This window comes from Nipponia nippon, unplaced genomic scaffold (genome assembly GCF_047370975.1).
Source record: "Nipponia nippon isolate SJK-2023a ecotype South Korea unplaced genomic scaffold, ASM4737097v1 scaffold_10, whole genome shotgun sequence".
NCBI classification, from domain to species: Eukaryota; Metazoa; Chordata; class Aves; order Pelecaniformes; family Threskiornithidae; genus Nipponia; species Nipponia nippon.
In genome coordinates this window covers 8,890,273-8,913,332 of record NW_028262291.1, presented here as the reverse complement: position 1 = coordinate 8,913,332, position 23,060 = coordinate 8,890,273, and the positions used below count along the sequence as shown (strand labels likewise).

General features: G+C 41.4%; 1 long non-coding RNA gene across 8 annotated transcripts in view; it reads left to right on the top strand.

Moving 5' to 3' along the window:
* The window catches only part of LOC148057055 (uncharacterized), a 121,764-nt gene extending 109,463 nt beyond the window's left edge, over positions 1–12,301 (top strand). For all 8 annotated transcript variants that reach the window (XR_015701313.1, XR_015701308.1, XR_015701315.1 and 5 more), the window contains 3 exons: positions 1,048–1,258; positions 4,162–4,282; positions 12,179–12,301. This is a non-coding gene — a long non-coding RNA (uncharacterized LOC148057055). The remainder of the gene's footprint in view (positions 1–1,047; positions 1,259–4,161; positions 4,283–12,178) is intronic.
* Positions 12,302–23,060: the final 10,759 nt, after the last annotated feature.

Genomic DNA, 23,060 nt, shown 5'->3' with positions numbered 1-23,060 from the left:
GTGCTTTTTTCATTTCATATCTTATGATGTGCAATACTTAAAACAGGGCAGCATGGAACACCTTAAAAATAAGTTTTCCGGGCTTAGTTTGATGTATGCTTTCACCATTTACGTGGCTTTTATACACAACTGCTTGCTTTGATATTGACTAAAAAATGAATTTTTTACCCATCAGGCAAGGACTGGACAGTGAAGCATGAGGCTGTCCACTTGCTATTCCTGATAATCTTCTCTTAAAGAAAACACCTTACTGATGCATTCCTCTCCACGCATCTCACAGCACGATTATTCAACTGAGGAAATGTATTTTTGGTCTCATTGTTTACTCTTTGCTCTTACTGCTAGTATGATCCCATTTTTCCCCTCCTCTTCTTTAATTGCACCCCCTCAGTCCAAAAAAGAAAAAAAAAAACCAAAAACTAGCCGTTTGCGAATGGCAAATCAGTCCATGGGGGCTGCTGGGATTTTAAGGGCAGCTGCTGTTCAATGTATCTGGTGTGTCACTTTCTGTTTTGTGCTACTGTTTTATTGCTGCTGTGGGAATGGAGCAAAAATAGCGGCTTCTGCAGTTCTGTTGAATAACCATCAATGTGATTCTAGCCGATGTGTCAGTCTCTCACTGGGCAAAAAAAATGTCCATATTTGATATCCACTGCCCTACCCTGACCTGTAAATGTAACATGCTAAATAGCTACAGAAAAGCATGATTAGCTAAAAGACTCAGCTGATATCCATAGGTGTGTTTGTGCTGCTATGCCTGTGTGGGTGTGAGAATATACGTACATCTCCAGAAAGGTTGGTGTAAGTAAATAATTCATAAGGTGCATGCAGTGTATTTAAATGTTAAATACATTGGCTTTCGAATTCAGTGCAACTATCAAAACCTGCATTTGGCTACAACCGTTCGACTGCTGCATATTTAAAGCGAAATCACTAGCAGTCTGCAAATGCTGAGTAAAAATTACACAAGCCCCAATTATTGACAGATCACCTAAGCTTGCCAGCTTATCTCTTTGTGGAGCTCAGATTTATCTTCCTCCCACCCAGGACCGCTGCTTGTTTCAATTTGAGTGTAAAGTCTTGACATCAGAAGTGCTGACTCATGAAATGTCAAGGAAGGAAAATTTCTGTTTCTGCAACAGTAGCTGAATTCGCGTGGATTTACCCCACCGCGGCTTCTCCTGCCCTCCTCGCTCCAGCCTGCGCCCCGCGTCTGGCCTCCGCAAATCTGAACCTGCTGCTGGGAAAAAGCGCAAAGGTATTAAATACATCTAATAGCTGCTGGTTAACACGGTTCGGTTTTAAATCCATCCAGATTGTTTTACTTCTCCTTTCTATTCCCCAGAAAAAGTTTATCCTGCATCAAACCAGGCTTGTCACGTACTGGGTCTAAGCGGGCTTTTGTTCTACCAAAGGCAAAGCAGCGACGTGCCCGCTGCGGTTTCCTGAACCGGCTGGTTTTCCCCAACAGATGGCACTGCCTTTCTCTCGTAGTTAGCCAAAAGTTTAAAAACATTTTGTTAAAAATAGATGCCCCACATTCCTAATTGCCAATCCTTTTTCTATTTATTGTTAGGCACAAATCAAATGCTGTTTAGCTCTTAGGCAAGCTCAATGCACAATACATAAAAGCATAATGTAAAACATCCAGGTATTTTCTTATTCTGTTCTATATCTGCTTGCTATAACAGAAAACACTGAACAATTTGTGTTTTGTCACTAATATCTTCAGAAACTTGGTTATAATAAAACGTTATTTTTTTCCATTATGAAGATAGTCCCTTTTTGTTTAGTCTTAAAACTTGCTACGTAGTCAGACGTCCAAGCCCACATGAACCCCTCATTTTCACATAAATTAAGCTGATATTATTCCAGCACCTCTGGAGCTTGGCGGCATTTACTGGGGTGCTTAAGGCATTTGGCCCTTATCCTGAAGAAAGCTTCCAAATCTCTTGTGCCGGCAGGTCCTTCTTGTGTGGGATGGAGGCTCCTGTGCCGGCGGGGCCTCCTGAGCTGTGGTCCCCCGCAGTGGATGCCGGCTGTGGGGTGGGGACGGCTGGCAGCCTCCCCGGGGTTAGCCCTCTCTGCAGGGGCTGACAGCGTGCTGCGGGAAACGTGACTCCACCACGGTTCTCGTCCGACCCTCCCCTGGGTCCCCGGCGTTATTCACCTGGGTCATTCCCCAGGGGTAATTCGCTACCGCTTCTTACCAGGGTCTCCTGATGCCAGCTTGGCTCTTGCGGGGAGCGGACGGACGTGTCACCGGGGGTGAGCCTCCTCTCTGCTCTCCCCTCAGCGAGCTAATCATTTCTGTGGCCTCTTCTGGGACCCATTTCATTTCTGCAATTCCTTGGGCTGTGCTGAGCAGAAAGGCCAAATCACTCCTTTACAAAATGAAATTGTAATGGCCTCACTATTTCCTAGTTTAGTCTGTACCTAGTCTTTCTTTTCGTGGTCGAGTTGTTTATGGTGGAGCAGAAGGAACATGTTTTGTTTTGCTTTATTTCTTTGCCTGTTCTTGCAGATGGGCAGATTTTCGGCCAGCTGCCCACAGTTTGCTCCGTTCCACCTCCCCCCACAACGGTCACAAATTCAGCGTAGGGCCTGATCCAGACAAGTATTTCCCTTCCCTACCGGAGCTCTTCCAGCAGTGTCAATAGCAGTGCCCACAAATACGGTTTTGTATGTGGTCGAAGCCGGTGTCAGTGCAGGCCTTTTAGCACAGATGCGTGGGAGTAATTCTTTCTAATACGCATTCACATGCGTCTCTCTCCCGTGACCTTCATTTGCCATCTCTCTGCCTATTTAGTTAGTTTATTAGGTCCTTCTGAAGTGGTTCATAATATTCTCATAATATTAGCCAAGTCTCAATAATTGTATCAAATTCCAATGTTATCAGCTGGCTTTTGAAGCCCCTTCTCCTGTTTGCTAACATATTAAACAACGCTGTACCTAACACAGTTCTTTGAGTCACCTCATTGTCAAAGCGATTGAAAGCCTTTTCTGCTTCCTCTTCTTTGGTGATTTTTAGTTCCCAAGTTGATTTTGTTCCCTTTGTCACTTTTTGTGATGAAGGCTATCAGCTGTTTTTAGAAAGAGCAGTAGATTAATCAGATATGCTTGTACTTGAGGCAATTTTCTTTTAAAAAAATGTGCACTATTTTCTCTTTTATATAACAATAATCTGGTTGTTTTCGTACTTTAAGAGTTTTGTTTTCCTGGTGGTAGAGTAAGGTTTAGTAGGCTGCAATTTTCAACGTGTTTTTTAAAGCTAGTACTCACACAGCAGCTTCCAGCTCTCCAGCAGCTGATGGTAATGAGCAAGGATGTAGGGTTTTTTAATTAGTTCCTCCGACACTTACTTGAAATATTTGCATGCACACGAGCCAGTTTTGGAGATCTGTTGCTCCCAAACGCCAATGTTGCAGCACCTTCCACCTTGAAAACAGTCCTTAATATTGATTTATTTTTCTTACATGGGAGAATAGATGTGCTGAAATGACATTATAGAACCCTTTTATGAATACAGGTGTAAATAAAATATTTGGGATCTTTGAACACATCATCCTTAAATGCTCATTTGTTCCTCCTTCATTCCTCCTGCTTCTTGGGTATGTGCCTCTGTATGCATGCATGTATGAAAGAATTACTTTTTCTTTTATTTTGACTGCTTGCTTGTGAAATTTTTTCACGAACCTAATTTCTGTCCTGCATTTTTTAAGGCAGTAGCGTGTGTACTTTTGTGTCGGTTTCGGCTGATGTGGGTTCTTCTGTTTTGAAAGCTAACTGGTAAACAGCTTATCATGTAAACATAAACATTTATTTTTCCTTGACTTCTGCTTCCTCTTTGTGTCAAAATACCCATATTCTACTGACTGTATTATGATTTTGTGGCTTTATGGTTATTAAGAACATCTAGTGTTTGTTATTTCTTGCATCATGCCAGCCATGTGATTTCAGCCCCCAAGTCCCAGATGAGCTGCAGTGTATCTTTTGTAAAGGCACTCATTTCTGCTGAAAAGACATCAGCTTATTATATCCACTGCTCTCAAGCAGTTAATTTTAACCTAATACTTACTTTACTCATTAAAAGAACAGACACATATTTTTCCAACCGGCATTTGTCTACCTTCTCTTTCTAATCATTAATTACTTTTGCAGCTTTCCTCCCTAGTTGAAAGTGTACTGCTGTCAGGACCATCCCTTCCCAGCGCTTCCCTGGCACTGTGATGAGTTATCTCTGCCTTTTTTGGGGTGGCTGTCTGCAGTTTGTTATGCACAGGTAAGGCTTCCACAATTTCAAATAATTTAGTGACTCATTCTTGATTCCCTTGCAATATTCCAGAATCATCATTATTTGAAAATTGGATACCAGAACTGGACATAGCAATGCTGGTCCCATCAGTGATACATACCTGTAATATCATCGTCTCCTGCATAATCATGCAAGTATTGCATTAACCTTAGCCCATAGATTGCATAGGGAATTCATGGTAAATTGATTTTCTGAAGTCCTTTTCAGTGTCACTGCATTTCAGAATATGGTATACTGTGTTGTTAGTGTGACCTACATTCTCTCTTTTGACATATCTGACTTTGTGTCTGCCTATATTAAGACCTTTTTAAAAATATTGCTTTGTTTTACAAGCTGATTCAAATAGCACATTATAACTAACCAGTCCTTATCCTTCCAACAGTTATTTGACCAATTTTTTTCTTTGCATACCTTTAAAGTAGCCACTTTAAAATATTTGAAGTATTTTCTCTCCTGGATAGGTAAATATATTTCCATCAATTCCTGTTCTGAATGTAGTCAAAAGGGGTTTTAAAAAAAGTAATAGAAACACTGGAAATACTACTAGATGCACCCATATTAATATATGATAACCAATAACAGTGCTTTTGTCAGTTTTTAATGTTTTACTGCATTATACATTTTGAGTAGTGTTGTTTTTTAACAGAATGTAATGCAAAAACTTTCAAAAAATATTAATTCAAAATTCAAATGCAATTATTTTTGACAATCAAATTTTTTGACAAATAAAAAAATTAAGTCAGACTTGTTTAAAAAAAATAAGCTTCCCATATACTGACTAGGCATTATGCTCTCATTTTTCAGCATTTTTTTGATCACAACCTGTGGTAACTTCTCCAAAGGGTCCCCTTAGCCCCAGCTCCTAATCTAAATGGTTCTTCCACACTTTGTGAATTTCTCTGTCTGTAGCTCCTTCATTTTGTCTAGATGAAAAGCTGCTTTCCCCACCTTTTCACACCATCTACTCTGGAGATTGTATTTAAACCTTCTCCCAGATCACCTAAATTTAGATGGTTACCAGAATCTTGTTCTCCTCCTTCCCTGCATCACTGCGTGTCCCAAGCCACAAGCCAGCATCCAGATTGGTTTACACAGTCTTTCTTTGCCTTCTCCCATGGCCATACCCTGTGAATGGATCCCATAAATGTCTCTTAAAAATTCCCACCAGAGAAGAAACTTCATCTTCTGTGTTGGTCTCTTTTCCCAAGTAACAAGTGATAGGATGAGAGAAAATGGCCTCAAGTTGCCCCAGGGGAGGTTTAGCTTGGATATTAGGAAAAATTTCTTCACCGAAAGGGTTGTCAAGCACTGGAACAGGCTGCCCAGGGAAGTGGTTGAGTCCCCATCCCTGGAGGTGTTTCAAAGATGTGTAGATGTGGCGCTTAGGGACATGGTTTAGTGGGACTTGGCAGTGTTAGGTTAACGGTTGGACTCGATGAGCTTAAAGGTCTTTTCCAACCTAAATGATTCTATGACTCCATGATTCTGTACTTCACACCATGTCTGGTTATATCTGGGCAGTGTAAGTGTAAATGTTACCATTTGAACTTAGTATCTTGGGCCGCAGAACAGGCGGTATGAGCTAGTCTTTGTCCCATCAAGAAACTGGCTTGCCAGTCTTGGCTTGCTAATCTGGTTTGCTAGTCTTGTACTAGTGATATACATTCATGTCTTCCCGCTGGCCTGAGTACTGATCTTTCGAATCAGCATCACTTCTACTGCAAAAACAACTATGCTCAATTTTAAAGGTGAGAGCAAGAAAGAAGGAAAGAGTGTGTGTGGGTCAAAAGGCTTTGGCTGGATGCTTTCTACAGACAAAGAGTCTTAGTTCTCAGCTTGTACCCATAACATGAATTTGAGGTGGCCCTGATGGCAGGAGGGCCCTGGAGTCCAGCCAGAAGGTTTGCAGTTGTGGCAGAGGAGGGTTTGCCCTTAGGAAATGGCAGTGCTTGGGATTTGCATCTGCAGTGGGGTGGACGTTCATTGGGGTTAGATGCAAGTTCTTTATTGCTTGAGAAGAAATTTGAAACACTTATTCAGTAACAAATAAGTAACAGCAGACTCCATTTTTCCATCTCTATTCAGAAGCATAAGGAAAGAAGTTATTTCCACACACATATTTCATGGAATTTGTGATAGCTACCTATCAATTGATATACGAACTTTTAGATTAGTAAAGCCAGCAGAACAAGAGATGCCTGCTTAACCTGTTTAATGTTTTCTTAATGATAACAGAGAAGACTTGGCATGATACGTGGGAGTATGTTCTTGCATAATTATTGACAGCTTGTCTGGATCTCTGTCACCTGCACAGGGTCTGTGCACCAGACAAGAGCCTGGTTGCTTAACTCTATAGGTCATTAAGGGTACTAATTCTTAAAGGTGGTTTGAAGAAGGCAATTCCAGATCCCACTGAAGTGGCCTCAATTACTGGCTGTTAAATCAGTTACTGACTGCTGTATAAAAGCCATTTTTTAAATGAGAAAGTTTTGTTTCACTAGGGAAAAAGAGTAAGTAAGAGAAAACTGTAATGAGGACAAGGCAGTTTGTAATGGTCACGTAGGCTGCATGAGACTCGGCTTGTGAAGGGACTGAACCAGTTGCAGACTGTCACATCCTTGCTAGGATTTTGCCTCCCGTTAGCTAACTGTGACTGCGAACTGCTTTGTCCTAGTGAAGAGGTGCCTCAATTCTGCTGTGAATTAGAGAGGAATGGCAAGAGTTTGCCAGCAAGCAATGCTGAGAAGTCCAACTCCTGATATAGGTGCTCTGAGAGCACCCAGAGGTGCAGCTGCCTCTAGAAGTGTCTTATTAAGGTACTGAGCTCTTCAGCCTAAATGTACCCTAGTTTTTTGCCTTCGGAAGAGAAAAAGTGTTGTGCTGACCATGCATAAGAAAAGCAATCTTGTTGCTAACAGATACACGATAATGTATGAGACGATATTTGTTCAGCTGAGTCACTTGCAGCCAGAGATAAGTGACAGTTCTAGCAAGTAATAACCTGTCATGTAGTGTTTCTTAAATGCATGGATTTTCTGAAACCCTGTTCAAGGGGTCAATAGCAGAGCAGATGCAATTGTCTGCTGTATCACAGAGACCTCGAGAGTCAACTCTGCATTTCCCTTTATTTTTCATTCCCCTGAAGTGGTAAACTTCTTCGAGAATTTCCTCCCAGAGCAAAGAAGCTTTCACTAGATATTGGGGAAAAGAACTGACTGTTTCGTTTTGGAAATCATCTTGTGATTATTTTTTATTCCACCTATTTATTTTATTTTTTGTTTCACATTGTTCCTTGAGAAACCAGTGTTAGCCAATACTATTTTAATTGTTATTTTTATTTTTGTCCTGGTGCTGGCCAAACTCACTAAATACAACTTAGTCACAAGAAAGACCAGTCAGATCAGACCATTAAAATCTCTGCCGTGCACATTTCTAATGTGTCCTCATCTTGAATCTTGTAGTTGGTTGATTGCTGTGTTTCAAAGGGACAGAACTAGGAAAGGTACAGGGAAAGATAACAGGGAGAGAGTAAATAATCTAGACCCTTCAGAGGATCCACTAACGGGAAAAAGACAAGAGATGTGCACAGTAATGAGTGTCATGGAGAAAGTGATTAGGGAGTGACTAATGCATTGTTTCTGACAATACAGGACCTAAGGGGGTTCCAATGTTATAATCACACAGGGAATTTAAAGCAAACTTTTGTCATGCAGGGCATAATTATTTTGTGCAACTCATTCCACAGGATGTTATGAGTTCAAAAAAATAAGATATATTACTGACGATAGGTCCATGGGGGACTATTAACATGATGGTACTGTGGCAAGCCCTAGTTCAGAAAGTCCTCTAAGCAGCTGATTGCTGGAAGCTGAGTGAGTATGCACAGGGATTTCTGATTTGTCCTGTTTCTTATTCTTGTCCTCTAAGAACCTCCTGCTAATAGCCCAAAGATAGGATACAGGGCAAGGATGGATTTTGGTCTGACCTACAGGGACGTCCATGTACATAGCTAGCTCTCCAAAAGAGCAACACAGACAGCAGAGGAGGCATAGGAACATAGGGTATGCTCACTGAATGAATGATGTGGCCTGGTGATCTTTTTTAATAGTCAGATAACATGAAGCCAAATCCACTGCAACTTCATGCAGTTCAGCTGACCTCAGTAAAGCCACTTTACATCAGCGCTAAGGTACAAAGATTGCTGGTGCCCTATAGGGAAAGTGTTTCCTACAGCGTGACTGTAATCATGATCTCCTCACCATCCAGGCTGTGGGTCTTTGTGGAATCTGTAGTAGCATCCTCCCTGCACACAGAGCCATTTTTTCTACCAGAGGAAATCAGGGTGTACAGAGGAAGGTGCACAGCATCTGACTGTGCAGCAGAATTGCAGCAGGGGTACCCAGGGGAGGATGCAGGACGTACTATGGAGCATATATCTATGATTGGCAGGATAGACCCAGCCTGTTTTGAGATGCTGCAGTAAGACATGGCTGCATAAACAAGATACTGCAAGACCTGCTGGAGTAGGGGCTTACAGATCACCAGTGACAGTTTGTATGTGCTGTTATCCCTTGGTAAATATGAAATATCTCCCCCTTAGTCATGAACAAGGATTCAGGAAGGATTGTGTATGGAGAAGTAATCGACATGGAAAAGAAATTCTACATGGGGGTTTGCCATGAACAAATGGTAGAAATGCCTAAAGAATGGATTAAAGCTTCACCAGCTTGGTAACATTGAGAAGTATTAAGAAAGAGAGGATGCTTTCGATATAGGGCCTGGTGTGATAACAAGGCCAAGGCAAAATTATAGAGCCAATTCTATGTGATATGGCGGAATAGAAGACAGGACGGAAGTTAGGAGAGAGCATTGGAGAGATTCAGAAGGGATTATGATCACATCAGGCACAGCTGGCTGCCTACTGTATAGACTGGACGAGGCAGTAGGAGTAAGGATTTGTTGAAAACAGGGAGTGATGTAGGCAGGCTGTATATTCATGCCTGGGATTGAGAGATGAAGGGGAGAGCTTGGAGTATCCATGAAGATGGCAAATGGCAAAGTGAAGATTTACAAGGCTTCAAGAATATTTTCAATCCCTGCCCCAGTGGTAAATGGGTGTCTGGACAGGACTACCCAGAAAGAGGAGGACGTGGACCGCCCTGTGTGTCCTGAGGTGAGGGAAATTGTGTCTTTCTTTGGGAAGGCAGCTTTGTGAGGTCAACAGCGAGTGAATAATAAGCTCATAAATGCCCCAGAAACACCAGGCCTCTGAAAGACTTGCTCCAGTGTCAGGCAGAAGAGGACAGTGTTTCTCATCTGTTCCTCAGTAAGGAGGAGAATAAAGCTGTCTGCCCTGGCTCCATCTAGAGAGACAGACTTTCTTCTCAAAGAAGAAGGAAAAATGTTTTCTGTTGAGATACTTAATAGCATGGCATAAATTCATCTCTCGCTCACAATTTAAATTCGTCAGAGACAGATAACATGTCCCAAGCGGGCAAGTATCCGGTGCAGGAAAGACTTCTGAGATTCTTTTGCTTTAGCAACAATTGATGGATAAAATTTGGGTTGTCTTTTTCTTTTGTGTTTTTCTTTGTCATTTTGTCATTTGGTTTGTCTTTCTTAAATAGTTTTTGCCAGATTTATTGGCCTTTTACAAAATACACAAGCAAATATTAAATTGGTAAATTTCCTTAAAAATTAGTTATAAACAGCTCAGATTATTATATCTATACATTTTATCTATAGATAAGCAGTCATGTCGTATTTATATTTTGTAACTCACATGCATCTAATATAATATGATATTATTGAGTTACAGGAAATTATATGAGACTGGGTTTGAGTACTATAAAAATAATTGTAGAATACTCTTTTTCAACTATGCTCCTACAAGAAATGTCAGATAGAATGTGATTGCAACAATTTCACTTTGAAATCTTCTAAATGCATATGAAAATCAAGACAACCACCTCTGCAATAAATTCCACCTTGCACAGGAACAAATACTGAATCCACTCAAATTATAGAAAAGAGCATGACTTTAATATTAGATTTCTGTAATCACGGTTGTAAGACCCCTTTTGTACATCAGCATAATAATAATGTCTGAGATTCCTGCTCAGAAAGCACAGTTTCTCTCAGACCTTCTGTTCATTCATTTCAAAGCAGTGTCAATATGTAATAGCCGTCACTACTGTATGTGCACCTCTCATCCTAAATTAGCACTTTGTATTATTGGACTTAATTTTGGAAGGACTTCCCAACAACCTATCAGATATTTAAAGAATGTGCAGTACACTTGTAATGATACAGGTCACTTATTTATTTAACTGTTGAAAGCTTGAAAGCCTCTTTCCACTCCCTGTATCTATTTCTATATGTACGAATTATGAGACCTTGAATAATGAACGTGTTATTTAAATTGTGCTGTGACACTACATAATGCTGAGAAGTCATTTTCTACAGTTCACTATTCTCATAGTCAATGGTGCTTGACTTGATTACCAGTGCCTCATAGCTAGAGTAGATATGGGCAATGTTTTAAATTTGTTAAAAATTGGTTAGATAAAATTGTCTTGAATGAAATAGAGCAGGTTGGAGAGCCTATTCCTTCTGATAGTTTCCTAGATGAGTCTTAATTGTCATGCATAAAATATGCATGATAGATTACATTTTTGTATAAAAAATAAAATAAAACAGTAAAGGAACAGCTGAATGTTCTACCTGGACTCTGCAAAACGGTAGTGGAGGAGGCGAACCCTGCTTTACAGCCTGGCTTGCATTCCTAAACTACAATTCAGGACAATTATGGTTAAGGAAATGTGTGCCTGCACTTATTCCTTCATGGGTAAGAAAAGGTGAAGAAAGAGAGAAGTTCTTAGTATCCACTAGCTCCTCAGGGGTCAGCTTACGAGGCAGATATAATGATTAGCGTTATTACTGTAAGCTCTCTGCTTTCTACAGGGAGAAAGGAGAAAGTAGAGGACATTGTGTCCAGTACTGGTCTGCACAACAGGCTGCTCTGCCTGCACAGCTTCACTGCACTGGGATCTAGCGAGTACCCCGGTCGAAGCTCAGTTTTCCTAGCAAAACTGCTTTTACCCTCCAATATTGATTTGCTCAGTGATGCTAGTTTGACTTGCCCAGCAAAGTCATCATTTGTATTATCACAATGCATCCATGTAAGAAGTGTTTTGCTAGTGTAGCATACATGTATTTCTGTATGATAAAGCACTAAGAGGTTAATTTAAAACATCTGGGAGCCTGGAAAGGACAGATTTTAACAGATGGAAAAAAAATGGCTTTCTGTGAGCAGCAGAATGACTGAAGCCTGGTTTGCTAGAGGTTGTGTGTTCCTTGTCACCTATATGTAGGTATGGCCAGTGGGTATGGCATACGCTCTTAGCTAGCACACTGCTCCCAAACGGCATGCGTACTATAATGTCTGAGTTGTCTGCCTGTCCCCAGTGGCGGTCACTAAATCGAGATACTCTCCCCTACTAAAACCTATAGGAATTTCATAGTTGGGAAGTTCCTGCCTTTAGAATATAAGACATGCTTGAAAAGCAGTTCTGAAACACAGCTTTGTTTGTTTGAAACACAGCTTGTGTTGAAACACAGGATCAAGCTGAAGTGTTGTTGAAATTGGTTCATCTTTGGAGTATGCTTCAATTTCAATGAATTTTCTGGGGAGCAGTAAAAATTTCTGTTAGAAACATTTTGACCCAGTGTCCACGTAGGTTACCAGTCTTCAGGTTTCACATGTATTGCTCAGGGCTGAATAATATGCTACGAGTCAGGGCTGGCTGTACCCATGTCACTACTCTTTTGCTTCCTCTTACGTGTCTCCTTTTTCCTTTTCAGGCACATGGAAGAGACATTGCTTGTGGTGCAACTGGTTTTGATATCCTCCCTCCTTGCCACACATACACACACAGAGAGGGTTTATTTCATTCTTCTCTGTTATATGAACCAGAGATGATCCACATGTTCTTGTCCCCACACCTTCTTGATCAATGTAAATATCTAATGTGATATTAATAAAATGAAAAAAAGGAATCTTTATTTCAAGATACTAGAATTCTTGTGACATGGATTTGAAGCAGTTTATGATCAAATAGTATTTTTCAATTTGTCTTGATTCATGTGAAAGTAATTCGAATCCACATTAGTATTCTGTGAACTGATCATTAACACTTTTCGACTGATTTAGTAAACATATATTGCTTCCAAAATAAATAGAAACAGGAAAGGAGTACAGTTAGTGTAGCTGAGGCATGAAAACATACACATTAACATGCAAGGCAAAACTCCAGTGTTGAAAAGGGGCAGCACATCAAAGTTATTTTTCTAGCCATGTTTCTGCATCTCCAGAGGATGCTTAAAAACAATAGACTGAACATCCCAAAATACATCTTTTAATAATGCTGCTTCATACTTCACTACAAAATGGTGTCCCAACTGTAATAAATGAATAGGCACAATTTTCAGCTCCTCTGAAAATACTGGGTAGTCAGGAAAAGATGACATGGAGAAGCTGAAGTGCACATCCTCCGAAGGGTTTGGCTCTGTGATAGCCAGTGAGACATTTTCACAGCCCTGCTTGGTATATAAGGCTTCTCTAGGGGGAGAGTCTCTCTGTGTCCCAGATGGAACTGGGGCCAGCTCTGATCCAGAAGCCATAAAGCCATAGTAACACATTGCTGTGTCCAAACCAATAAGCCCTCCTCAAAGCCTGAGCCTGTCAGTACTGGGCTAATGCAGCTCTGTCATACTGAGATCGCTGTTGGCCCGTGTCCTGCTGGTGTGGAGGTGGAGGGGCTCTGGTCTACCTGTCCATGCCCTGCCTTTGCTGGGAAATGCACAAAACCCCAGCAGACTGAGCATGGAGCAGTGTTTAAGCAAGCCAATAGGTATGTACTGTAGTATTTGGACTGTTTACCTGGTGCTAGAGATCTTTTCCTGAAGGCAGAGACAGAGGCATCTTTTTTTCAAAAAGAAACCCAACATGTTCCAAAGCATGGCCAGGGCAGTGTTGGTGCCCTCTCCAACACAACAGTTCAGTGGCCAGTATTTGGGGGCTCCAAATGCATCACTGTCTGAAGATATTTACCTCTGCATCTCCTGCTTCCCACGGAAGTGCTCTGGCCTCCAGTTAGAGGCTATTGGGGTATGGGGAAAGAAACTTTTTCTTTCAAGGTTCTCCACTTGCATGAAACTAAAAGGATTAATTGGACTAAAGAGACAGAGCAAGTGCACACCACATTGTTTACTTGTATGGCTGAAACACTTCCCTGGGAGAGGGAAATCCTGTCATTTGTCCCTGTTCTGTCACCTATTGCTCTGTTTCTGTTTAAATAGAAGTAAGGACCCTTGGAAATGGGCTTTTTCATCAGAAGTTGGTGTGCTACCTACTAGCTATTGGGTAAAAGGATGAGGAAACCCTCCACCTCTTCCTCAAAGGAAAGGTAAGTGCCCTTTTTGAAGGATTTGCCCAGTTAGCTCACCTAAGAGATTCTCCCCTACCTGTGAAGTACTTCTAAGAATATCAAGTTTTATGATCCTCACAGGGCTGAGGCATGAAAAAAATGCTGAGTTGTTCAGCCCTGCCAAGAGCACAAGGCTTTTGAGCATCCCCAAAATCATAAGCACGTAGAAAACTAAGAGACTATAAGCGCCTCTTTGCTTGGCTGACCAGGAGCTCAGAGGCTCAGCACTGAAGCTGTCTCTGTTTCTTGCAAGGCTCAGCCTAGGTGCTTTCCGTAGACCTAAGTGTAAGTGATTTGCTGAATGCCGTCTAACTAAGACTTTGGATAAAACTGGGAATGGAGCACCTATCCCCCTGCCCCTGTGCAGAATTCAGCCTCGGTCAATTTTGTGAGAGAGGAGTGTTTATTGCTGGGAAGGAATATGTTAAACATTAGTTTGCACAACTTGGGCAGCATCTCTCTCTGAAAGCTCTGTAATAATTCCTCTGTGAAAGCTGTAGGGTTTTTTGGTGTAATGTAGCTCTCTGACAACTCACTTTGCATGGAATGGCCATGCAGAAGGGAGAAGGACATCACACTTGTATTTCTGGAGTGATCCCCATGCTGCTAAAATTGACACTGCTTCAAGTGTTTCAGGATGGATGCTGACAGCAGCTGACAAACATTTGGCACAGCTCAGGAAAAAAAGTGCAGAGGTGATAGTCTCTTTTCCTAGCTAGCTGGGGCCAGTTCAGTTTGCACCACCTGCCACAGGCCCAACTGCGCTAGGACAGCCAGCCCCTCCTCGTCTTTGGATTCATCTGGACTTGAAACGTACTGAGAAGGTTTGAATTCAACCTTATACCTCATGCTGGGAGAATGATTCAGCCTAGAATCTGCTTCTACTTAGAGTATTTCGCTGTAATATCTTATAAAAGGTCCTGTGGAAATAAGGTAAATATCTGCAGTGCCCCACTTTGGTCTGTGTTCTCTAAGAAATCTCTCAGGGTCAATCTTGCCACAGTAAGGTGTATTCCAAATTTTTCCTTTCTGCTCTGGTACATCAGCGCTAATGGAGTATTCCCTCTCTGGAGAAACCTAGCACCTTATTTTGAAATTTTAAATTCTGGTTCCATGTTAAAGCAAAGATTTTTGCAAATACGGCAAACACTATTGCTGACTGGCAGCTATGTCTCAGCTGCACATATGGAAAGATGGAAATTTTTTGTGAAGAGGCATAAAGTGCTTCTGGAAGCAGAGACGTGAATTCACATCAAATGAAATGTACACAGGGGGTCATTTTTTTTGCATTACATTATAGAAAATTGCTCATTGTAGATTATAAATAGTAATGATCTGGACCACACTCTTGTGTATTCAGTTCTAATTAGAAACGCACTGAGCTACCAAAAATGATGCACCCAAGCCAACTTCCTTAGGACTGCAGTTATCTTCTACATAAATACACCTTTAACCAACAACATATAAAAAGAGCAATGATGACATCCAGAGGACAGATAGTTTAATCATAGGTACTGTAGGTATTCTCAGCAAATTTCATGGGGATATATCCCTCACCTACTTTTTCTGTTTAAAGTCTGTTCCTATTAAATCAGTTATTGACAGCCTGCTGAGTTCGTCTAATTCTTAGTTTTTATGAAACTGACCTTGTAAAGTTGATTGTTTCACGCCCAGGCAAAAATTATATGTACAAGGTAAACTTTTATTAGTTTCATCGTTTTTGCATGCACTATCATTCTGTGTTATCACTGAATCCAACTGAAAAGTAAAGCACTCCTTTAAGCTACTGGTAAACTTCAGGTTAATAGCTGTCTGGCTTACTTCACCTGTGAGTGCTCATACTGTGGAACCTCTCCCTATATGTAGGTTTTTACCTAATCTGTCTTAGTAACCTTCTGTACTCTGGTTTGGCAGTTATTTTTGGTTTAGATTTTGTTTGCAACTGCACGAATATTGGCCAGGTGCACCATATGTAGAAGCCATTACATAGAAAAGCCTCCCAGTTCCACAGAAATATCTATGGATGTGTGTCTATTTTATTGACAAATTTGAAAGAGAGACTTTACCAATGTTAGTCTGTTAAGCACAGCTCCACTATCAGAACCTAATTGAAGCATGTTACCTATAATAGGTTCAGATATTTGTGTTCTTCAGCATTTTATGCATTCAGAAACAGATGGGCTATGACCAGGAAGCAGTAGAGAACAGACTGGCGTAAAGCAGGTTGGCTCTCTGACAAGTGCAGGTACAGCTGTGGTATGTATTTTATTCAGCATGCCCACCTACTGTATCAGCAGCCTGCCCTACCAGCAATTCAACTACAACTGACTTAATGAAGAGTAGAAGTAAGCATGAATCCAGACTTTCCATGGATCATAATATTTGAGAACCCAGAAGAATCAACATGATGGAAATCATGCCAAGTAATTTTTTTCTTCATCTTTACATGCAAGAGATAACAAAAGCATTGGCATTTTGAGGGGGGAAAAAGAACCATGAAATGTAATCAAATTATGGTATATTAAAATATTCCCCTTTTGGACTTTGTTAATTGCTTTTTTAAAACTGAAGAAAGAAAACCTTAGCAAGTAGTAGCTTATGACTTGAATCACCATAATTGTGCCAAGGAACATGACAAAATGCTGGCCAAGAGTGCTTCTATTAGTAAAAGAAGAGAGAGTATATGGGTGACAAAGGGGCCAGTTATTGAAGGTATCATGCAAGAAGTGCACAAAGGGCATTTTTGCTCCCATTTTGCCAGTCTTTGCATCTTTGCAAGTCCCATGGGGAAAGAAATTTATGTGGCTAAAGAGATGGTGGCAAAGAATCCTTGATCTGAACGTTCCTTAATTGGAAATGTGGTATTTGCTATTTTATGCATTTAAAAGAGGTGCCTCTCTTTGTCTTTTGGTATTCCTTATACATCTGGTTGAATAATCTTGTGTTTCGCTATATTATATCTTTTTATCTCTATTTCTATATCTATCTAACATCATATATTGTAACCTGCAGTAACCCGCAGTAACCCACAAAGTGAATTTGGAAAAGCAACAACCCATAATTATTTTATACGGTGATTGTCTGACTTGAAATATTGAGGTAATTATCAAGTTAAATTTCTATGATCCCTGCAATTTCTATGAAACCTGGAGATGTCAGTACTTGAGTTCTGGCATATCTCTTAAAGTAAAATTATACCACCTCAACCTAAGGTCGTAATTAAAAATGTAACAAAGCTAAGTGAAAAATGGCTATATGATTCAAATGAAAAGCAGCATAATCCCCATAATTATAGAGGGTGCAAAATTAAACTAGCTGGCCACAAATTCCACCATTCAGGAGCCGCATACTGCAATCTGTAGCTGGACAAGACTCTTGTTGATGCAGCTGGACAAATGCAAAGGGGAGGCCTGGGGTGTGGGTCCAGGAAAGAGCCTGTGGGAACCCTTGCTTTGGAAAGTGTATGGCTTCTTCCAGAATTCAGCAAAGACTTGGGAAAAGCTTAGATGGGAAGGGGTTTTATAAATATAACTCTACTGTGACTTTGGTTTGGGAGGCTGAGAAGTACTGCTTTGGTCTCCAAAGTGAGACTGTGGGACATGTTTGCATAAATTACTTTTATTTGTATCTGGATTCCAAAGAAAAACTTTAAAACACAACTAAATAGTATTTGAAGAGTTCTGATGAGCAGCAAAATATGCAACCTAATCTACATGTGTATATGTACTTGTGTGTGCACACATGCATCTGTATCGTAAGCATATATGTGGACTGGTGCTTACATTTGAAAATGAAATCTTGGAAGACTAGTATGATGTTAATGAACCTTCCCCGGCCTTATTTTAAGGCTCCTTCCTTTGTTGTGGTGCAGGTGCTGCAGCAGTGGAAGCCAGCAGGGTTCAAACGACAAAGATATGACTGGGAGTGCCACTTCAGGACAGTAAAGCAAAGAGCTGCTGTTCAGGAATTCAGTTTCACAGTGCAATTGTGCTAGCTGAGCTGTATGTGCCATGTATCTTGCTTGCATCTTGGACTCTTGAAGATTTTCTTTTCTCTCATTCTCTTGTCCAAGCTTCACATTTAACCTTTGAGGCAGTTTTGAATGTATCCCTTCATAAATCGTAGTCCAGTAGCACTAACCTCAGGCAGCTCTTTAGTGTTTTTGACTCCCTTCTCACACTGTTCCTCCCCAGGCTTCTGCTGGTCATTCTCATTTCTCTCCTGATGATTTTGTCACTTCTCTTCAATGTAAAACTCAGAGGATCTATGAGACTGTACACTGTGACTGTGTTTGTGATGTTGGGGCCTCTGCCTGATGCTACACTTCGCTTCATTTACCTTTCTCATTTCATTGCTTTCCTCGTGTTCCAGTAGTGCCGCCTGCCCCCCCCATTACTACTATAGGGCTGACATACTGTCCATCAGATCCTGTCCCCTCCAGCCTCCACCAAAATATGTTACCTTTCATGTTGGTGACTCTCTCAAATACACTAAATCTTCTGTGTCCTCTAGAATTTTTTCCATTTGGTTTTAAATGTCCCCTAGCTGTTCCGATGCTGAAAAAACACCTCTGGACCTACCGATCCTTCACAAGCTTTTTAAAACCGTTCTCTGGTATTTCTTCTGTCAGCATTTTTACAGCATTTCAAGACTAGTTGAAGACTAGTGTCACAAAAGGGAAGAATATTTCACAGTGAGGGTAAAATACTACAGTCAGTTCCATACAGCCTTAGTTCTGAAAAGTCACTTAAGCGAAGTGTGATATTGGATGAAGGGATTAAGTGACGTCTCTTTGAGATTTGTCCAGACACAAAAATGTACTTAAACTGTAGCTCAACTTTTTTTCAGATGACAGGAGAAAAATAAACTTTAGATATGGAAAAAAAAAAAAAAAAAAAAAGAAAAAAAAAAAAAGAAAAAGCTGTAGTGCTGTCAGCTCCTCAGGTACAGAAATGGTCCCATCCAAAACCTGCTAGAAGGGACTCCATTCTAGAGCACCGGTATCTTTGCTGCTGAGGTAGGGAAGGATGAGTGCCCTGGACACTGGCACCCAGTTGTGTTGGACAAATATCCCTTTGCTAATAGAAATACTGGAATGTGATCTCCTGCATGTAATGAGCTCCCATGAATGCTGCATAAACCCCAGAGCAGTTTCAGCCCTGTCTCTCTTCCGAAGCCGGGTGCATCTGCCAGCCAGTCCCACAGCCGGTCACGATGAATGTCTGCAGTGCTAAAACTAGAAGTCAGAACTGTTCCTGAAAAGAGTTCAATAAAATAATTCAGGAAAGCTGCTTGATTAAAAGGGTCTAAGCATAAGGATAGCATGATGTGAGTCTTGCATTATTTTCATAACTGCATCAACAGACACAGTTCTGCCTTCAGATCTCCACAGGTGTTTGCAAGGAAAGCAGGTGGTGAGCTGAGAAATTTGGCTGAGGAAAGCACTCAGGTACTCTGCTGAAGAGAACAAAATAAGATCTTAAATAAAGAGAAGATGAGATGTTCTTCACCTTCAGAGTAAAGCAGACCAGGAGCATTTGTTAGGATCAGCATTCAATTTGCTGGTTCTGATACAAGTGTGATACTCTGTCTTCACCAGGGAAGGCTGAAAGGTGCCTGCTCTCTGTCCTGGGTGCACTGAGTCCTAGCTGCCCAGACACTTTAGTGAGAGTTGGGAAAATTCAGGGAGGAAGTGCTGCATCTGAAGCCAGTCTCTTCCATCTCGCTAGCCAAATAAAAAGCTCTGTAGTTACTTTAAAAGAGGGTTGGAGAGAGATAAAGAACTGAAGCTTTAAAGTAAGGGTCAGTGAGCTACATGTACCATTTCATCAGCTGCGCAAGCAGTTGTGGTTCTGAGTATCTTCCTCCTGCACAGGATCGTTCCTCCTTCTGTTGGTAAATGAGGGGGGGGTACAGGGCTTTGCTGAGGTGAAGGTGAGGGCAGGGAGCAGACATGATATATATGATGAGAATTAATGTTTCTGAGTACCTGGTGTCCTATACTGAGCTCAGGAGTTGGGCTGTAGAGTGACACTGCAGGTTATTTCAGTTCCTTGTGTAAGTAGGGATATTGAAGGTGGCCAGTTAAAGACTATCTCAAGTTAAGAGCAGAATAAGGATGCCACCTGATCTTTAGGAAGAAGGATTTAGATGCATGTAAGCAGAAGGCAGAGGAGCAGAGAGGACAAAAGAGAAGCTATAATGGGAGATGATGGGTTTTGTATGTATGAAGTAAAGGGGATGAGTTCAAATTTAATGGGGAAGGGTTTTCATGAGGCAATGTGGTTATAGTGAGGAACAAAACATTTTAGATGCTGTCACGAGTAAACTAAAGAAGGATGTAAGAAAGTCGATAATAAGAAAATGGGAACAGCAATATTGTTTCCTTGTCCTCCTTTTGGTTTGGTGTCTTTCATTGAATGAGCTGTGAACAGATCAAAAGCAAGAGCCAGAGCAAATCCTGTAGGACTTGAAGTGCTCTGTACCACCTCTGCCAGACAGCGTATATCCCTGCTGGAAAGGATGCTGGAGAAATAGCATCCTTTTTGATAGTGACTCAGACCTGAAAGTGAGAATAATAGCTCTGACTCAATCACAGGCTGTTGTGGAGGGAGATTAATGCCAGGAGACATGGCCAATTCTCTTTCTTTGTGTCAATCGACTTTCAAAATACAGCACATGCCAGTTATTTCTTTTGGAGAGGAAAGAGAGAGAGCTGATGTGAAACACAGATAAAATCTGGAGCATAATTAAACAGGCATTTTTCATATCTTTATCATTGTCTTCTTTCTCTTCCCTCTTATGCTTCTGTGTCTTGTTCTTTCTAAAGCTATTGCAAGTGGGATGGATGCTGAAGGACTAGCAGCTAGTTTTGATGCCAAATAAGTACTCCACGTTTTATCTGATACATGGCAAGACACATTCAGGCATTTTTGTTGTGCATCTGATTATATAAGGCATTTTATTAGTAGTCCATCTTATAAAGGCATTATGTTACTGGAATTGTCACATCTTCACATCAATTTTCAATTCAGTTTCTGCATTTTCCTCACGCTTCCAACATTAAATATTTAAAATCATTGTAATTAACCAAACTGAGATTGCAGGTAATATTGCTTTGACTTGATGTTTTATTACGCTAATTTTCTTTCAGACCCAGCGTTGTAGATTGGCTCAAGATGGGAATAGGTACCCTTTTGTTGTTGAACTGATATTTCAAGTCTCTCTTCAGTTCAGAGTGAACTGTCATTTCCATGACCTCTTGGCTCTCTGGTGACCGGGGTGGGATGGTCCCAGTTGCATTCTTACTGAACTCTCTGCTACAAGTGATGGTGGTTGACTCCACTTCTTTGTTCTGGCTGAGGACATTCAGAGTAGGGTTTGAAAAAGTTTTAAGACACTTTGTGATACTGATATAACCCTCAAAGGGTTTCCCACTATCCTGGGTTGGGATGGTCTCAAGTGTTAAGTAATATTTTTGTCTAAATGATGCTAGCTTGTTCTTGTTTTTAACACTCCATGAGGCAGCTAGAAAATCTCAGGCTACAGAGACTCATCCACAGCCTGAGCCCCTGAGTACATCTCCATGGTAAAACCCTTTTTCTGTTGCCTGAGGTGCTGACAAAGCTGCCGTGAGAGCTTTGCCCTGGTGCAGAGAAGAGCCTGACCTCTCTTAGGTTCAAGGAGTGGTAACCCTGCTTCCATACTCCATGAGCTCCTGTAAAAGAGCAGGTCTGGACTGGGTTAGTATACAGAACTAAGTTTGGGAATATAAAGGGCTATGCAAACAGCTCCCAAGTCTATTACTACATGAGGCAAAGGCAGCTTTACAGCTCCCATTTGGTGCAGAAACTATTTGTCTTACTATTACATGTAGATATTTACCTGATTGTCCCTCCTGGCTTTTTCCCCGTTTCGCTAAGTGGCAGATAAATTCAGCCCTACCCTATGCCCCACACCTTCTGAAAAATTATACCCTCCTGCCACTGCAGCAGCAACAGAAACGTCATTGCTGGTGATGACTTGAGTGGGTGACTGGAGCATGGAATATGTCAAATGGAGCCATAAGCCTGCTCTGATGGAGAGCTTGCTTCTGGAGAACAGCATATTGATTTGTTTAAATGCTTATGTTCTGGGTTCTTGTGCTTCCTTTTGCCTTTGTGCCGTGTTTGCCTTTCACCATCACACTGATATACAATGGGTCCCATGGGTCTGCTTCCAAACTGTCACAGTCATGGTATCTGTTGTTGTAACAGATACACAGAAGGGCAGGGAATGCTTTTCTCTTCTCTTTTAGGTGGCTTTAGCATGGGTCTTCCCATGTGAGGCACTGGGGACCAGGGTGTGTGAAGCTGGGCTTCTGCCTTCCTGAGGCACCTCAAGGGATTTTTGGCAGCTGTCCTGGAGCTGATTACATTTGTCTTATGCTGCACAAGGAGATCTCAGCGTAAGGGTTGCAGACGTAGTCTAGGTGTTATAGGTGTGGATGTTATCTGACTCTTCTGCTAAACTGACTTGTATTTTGATGGGTGCTTTTCTGTGTTACTGTGGTTCCCAGCCCTCTCCAGTATTGTCAGAGATAAGGTGAAAGTGACGAATGCACCAAAAGGGAGCAGACACTGAATTCTGTCACCTGCTACTGTCCAAGAAAAGGGACCGCAGGTCCATAGATGCAAGCTGAGCTGGAAGGAGCTTCATAAGTGGAATATACCTGGGAGAGAGAAGCAGCAGAAATCATGGGAGCGAAATGGATGTGGTGGATTAGTAGGGGGCTTGGGCATCACCTCTCTTACTCTGTCTGCATTGACATGTGTGTGAGCCACAGGGAGACAGTGGAGTCCAAACATGCCCTCACCTATCAAGCTGCATTGCATTTTTGCACGTTGCACAAATACAACTCCATGCACTGCCCCACTGTAGCTCTGTTACAGTTGCAAAGGGAAGGTTTATGGGCCAAAGCTTGCTATTGAGCCTTTTCCCGTGTCTTCACTAATGCTGTTTCTTGTTGCTGGGAGGTTGAAGGTCATCATCTTTCATCAGCATTTGGATAATAAGCTGAAGCTGGAACACTTGCGCTGTGTGCATTTCCTTCACTGCTTTCAGGCTTTCTGTGCAACAGATAGGTGCATCTGACAACCTTCTGAAATCTGTCTCCAGACAAATATGAAAACCTGAAAAAAAGATCACTTGGTTATCAAAATAGCAAGCCTGCAACTGTGTGCACAAAAAAGCATGTACAGTGATGTCTGATCTTTGTG